Genomic DNA, 4636 nt, shown 5'->3' with positions numbered 1-4636 from the left:
GATCAGGTCCCTGGCGGCAGGCACACGGCTCCTGGGGTCGCCCACGGGGGCCTGGATGGAGGCTCGCTCTGGCGGCTGGCACTGTCCCGCCCTGCCTGCAGTATGCAAATTAGCCGCCACCTTTGTTGGCGGTTAATTTCCATATCTTGCTGATTAGCCAATGGGAGGTGTAGCGAAGGTATCGCAAATTACCATGTTTGGCTATTATTAGGTAGTACTAGAGGCCTGGAGCATGAAATTCGTGCACCATGTGCGGTCCCTAAGCCTGGCCGGCGATCGAAGCGTGAGCGTCTGGCGTGGAAGGGCAGGTCCCAGCTGATCTCTGGGCCATATTTTAAAATGGGAACGTAGAAGTAGATAAAAGACATTATGTAAAATGCAGCTATTAGAGTGTCAGATCAGCACCAAGAATCTTTGTATCAAATTTGAGCTGCAAATAGGACCAATGTCTTTGACAGTCATAGAATGAGGAAAATGCCTTCCATTACGTGATTTTATTTTATTTTTTAAAAAAAATATTTTATTGATTTTTTTACAGAGAGGAAGGGAGAGGGATAGAGAGCCAGAAACATCGATGAGAGAGAAACATCGATCAGCTGCCTCCTGCACACCCCCCACTGGGTATGTGCCCGCAACCAAGGTACATGCCCTTGACCGGAATCGAACCTGGGATCTTTCAGTCTGCAGGCCAACGCTCTATCCACTGAGCCAAACCAGTCAGGGCAACGTGATTTTATAGATTATAAGAAGAGAAACAATATTTGTTCCTGTGGGTTGTAAAGATTCCCTAGGACGTGGAAAGTTTTCTTTAATAAAGCTGACATAATATAGATAGCTCCCGTAATAACAACCAGCAAATCATTGTAATCTATGGCTTAAACTCACTTTTGTAAGTAGTTCTCCTGCCCCGGGAGAACTTGGTGCTTATGATTTTTCCGGGCATCAGCATGTTGTGATGCAGATAGATATGCTTCCATGTTTACCGTTTAATCCAGGGATAAAAGTATTCTCTAGTAAAGATGCCCTCGCTGCCCATTCCCACTTCATTTCTCAGTGTCTTGGCTTTGTCCTTACCATTTTCCTGCATCTGTGGGTAAAGATTAGCAGTGACCTAATTATAGTCAAATCCAGTGGACTTTTTCCAGTTCTTTTCATCAGGTGACCATTCATCTGCCTTTGACGTGAGTTTCTTCCAAACTGTTATTTTCTCCCTTTACCTGACTTTTAAAAAAGTTTACCTGTGAGAATTTCTGTGTGTAACCTTGATCGATAAAGAGTCTGTGAAAAAATGGGTGGAGCCTACCCGATGTGCCCCAGTGGTTGAGTGTTAACCTCTAAACCAGGAGTTCAATGTTCGATTCCCAGTCAGGGCACATGCCCAGGTTGTGGGCTCAATCCCCTGTACAGGGTATGCAGGAGTCAGCCAATCAATGATATTCTCTCATCATTGATGTTTTCCCTTCCTCTCCCTTCCTCTCTGAAATCAATAAAAATATATTTAAAAAAAAAAAAGAGTGGAGATAACCCCAGTACCATTCTTTCTTATATAATACTAGAGGCCTGGTGCACAAAATTTGTGCACGGTGTGTGTGTGTGTGTGTGTGTGTGTGTGTGTGTGTCCAGCCTTCACCCTCTCCAATCTGGGACCCCTAGAAGGGCAGTCGACACATCCTTCTCACAATCCAGGACTGCTGGCTCGAAACCGCTCACCTGCCTGCTAGCCTGATCACCCCCTAACCACTCGACTGCCAGCCTGATCGACGCCTAACTGCTCCCCTGCTGGCCCGATTGCCCTTAAGTGTCCTCCCCTGCTGGCCCGATTGCCCTTAACTGTCCTCCCTTGCAGGGCTGGTCACCCCCAACTGCCCTCCCCTGCTGGCCATCTTGTGTCCACATGGGGGCGGCCGTCGTGTGTTTTGGAGTGATGGTCAATTTGCATATTCCCTCTTTATTATATATGATTATTATATAGGATTCGATAATATTCAGTGTTCAAAGTTTCCCTTTTCTAAATGTTGTTTGGTTTGTTCTTTTCAGTCAGGACACAAATAGCCTCCATATGTTTCAGGTGGGAGATTGGTGTTTTAAATCTATTAATAGTAACTCCCCTTTATGTCTCTTGTGTTATTTCTTTGCAATTTGTTTTTTGAAGAAATTGGGCCGAAACCGGTTTGGCTCAGTGAGTAGAGCGTCAGCCTGCGGACTGAAAGGTCCCGGGTTCGATTCCGGTCAAGGGCATGTACCTGGGTTGCGGGCACATCCCCAGTGGGGGGTGTGCAGGAGGCAGCTGATCGATGTTTCTCTCTCATCGATGTTTCTAACTCTCTATCTCTCTCCCTTCCTCTCTGTAAAAAATCAATAAAATATATTTAAAAAAAAAAAAAGAAATTGGGTTGTTTATCCTGCTTCTCACAGTATGGATTGTGGGGATTGCATTGCCATCTGTTTTAACTTTACTTTTTTTTTTTTTTAATTCCTTGTAGGCCTTGTAAGATTGGTAGTTAGATTGGAAATTGACTCGGACCAGTTCAGTGTGTTTGGCAAGACTCTTGTCCATGATATGTGCCCTCTTTCTTCTGGAAGCCCGTTTTATCCTCCTGTCTTTGTCTTGTGAGATTAGCTTCTGTTGATTGATACCCGTTACCGTGACCGAATGATTCATTACAGGCTATAGAATGGTAAGGTGCTTCTCTACCCTTTCTCCTTCACTTATGAGCTGGACTACTTTTCTGAAGAAAAGCATCTCCTCTTTACTTGGTTCTGTGGTTCATACAAGAAGACAATTTCCAAAATATTGAACAGGATTTTACATTTGCTTCCTTTTGTTACTGTTATGAGCTGATGGATTTAAACGTTTAAGTACTTTGGTAGACTGAAGTTGTTACTCCTTTTGATGTGTAAGTGGGCACATCTGTGAATTGCTTCTTCTGAGTCCCTTTGAGTCATTCCCTATGTATTTGATAGCACTCTTTTTTAATCAGTATTTTATTTTGAAAAAACTTCCAATTTACAGAACAGTTACAAGCATTGTACATAGAACTCCCATATTCCTTTTGCCCAGACACTGTGTGGAGAAGACTCGCCCCGTGTCCTGAGTTGGTGCATCTCCTGAGCTCCTCCAGAGGCTGTGAGCACCCCCTTGTTCCACTCCTCACTGCTTCAGCGTCCCCCGTCTCCGCTGCCACAGCTCTGGCCTAAACTGTTCCTGCAGCCACACCTGTTTCCCTGCCCTGACCACCGGCCATGCCCAGTGTGTCGTATCATGAACACTTTGGCTGGTCCTTGTCCCTGCTTCCTTGGAGGAATGTCCTGGGTGGTCGGGGTGTGTTCGCACCACGCGGGGCCCCTTGGAGCACACCTGGGCTTATGCGGAGGAGGGGCCTCAGGGTGTGGGCCCGTCAGGCCAGAAAGACCAGCCCTGGGAGTACAGGTCAGGGATTGGAGCCCAGTCTCTGGGGAGGAGAGGGCCCTGGGGACTGAGTTCAACCTCCTGGCCAGTGATTGACTGACTAGAAACTAGATGGTGCCACATACTGAAACCCCAAGAAAAACCAGGTCCCGGAAGCTCAGGTGAGCTTCTCTGATGGTGAAGCACATCTGTGCGCTGTGAGGGAGGCCACAGGCTGAGGACACGGAAGCTTGGGGTGCGGGACCGTCCCAGCATCCTCTGACCATCCCCTCTCCCAGGAAGCTTTCCTCCACAATCCACTGTTCACGGCAGTAGTTCCTCCTTCTCCAGGCCCATCTCCCTTAACAGCCTGAACTTGTCCCAGAAATTTCCCCAGTACCCTCATTTCTTTTCCATGGTTCCTGCTTCACCACAGGCTCTAGATGTTCCTTCTACCAGCTAAAACTGTTATTGGAGGTTGTGAAAAGGACTCCCATGAGGGGTAAAAGAGTGAACACTGTGTGTTCTCTTGTGCCCAGGGGTCCCCTTGTCACAGCCCATTTCCAGGAAAGCTTGTCTAGTGGAGTCACCTGTCCTTGACTTTGAATTTCAGGTTATTGTCTGGGTACCCGGGGTGCTTTCTTCCTTCTCTCTGCTCTTCCCCATTCTTCTACCTCAATATCGTCCCCTTCTTCCCCCTCTCAGACTCTAACTTAGGATCTGCCTCAACTTCTATTGTTTTTTTCTAATACGTGGAAAACAATTCGGGATTATTTCTCAGAGTTAAGAAATTTTGTTGAATAATCACAGCCCCATTTAGCTACATTATCATTTGATAGTGAATAGGCTAATTAAACTGACATGACCAGACACATCGCAAAGGTGAGAATTCATCTGTATTATATTTTCTCCAGAGATGCATTGCCTTGTGCTCTTTAATGATCTAAACTAACATACAAAAATGCCATCCAGGCAAGGCAATAAATTACACCCAAATTCTCACAATTAAATAATAAAGTCTAAATACTAAAAATTTATAAGAATATGGGGGAACTACCACCTACCTATAAGATAATTGATATTATCTACACTAATAAAAGGGAAACATGGTAATTGGCGTACGACCGCTACCCTTTTCATTGGCTAATCAGTGAGTATATGCAAATTAACTGTCAGCCAAGATGGCAGCCGGCAGCCAGGCACTGAAGCGAGCAGGGAGGCTTGCTTGCTGCAGACTCCAACGTTCAC

Source organism: Myotis brandtii, unplaced genomic scaffold (assembly GCF_000412655.1).
Source record: "Myotis brandtii unplaced genomic scaffold, ASM41265v1 scaffold165, whole genome shotgun sequence".
Classification (NCBI taxonomy): Eukaryota; Metazoa; Chordata; class Mammalia; order Chiroptera; family Vespertilionidae; genus Myotis; species Myotis brandtii.
This window is presented reverse-complemented; position numbering follows the sequence as displayed.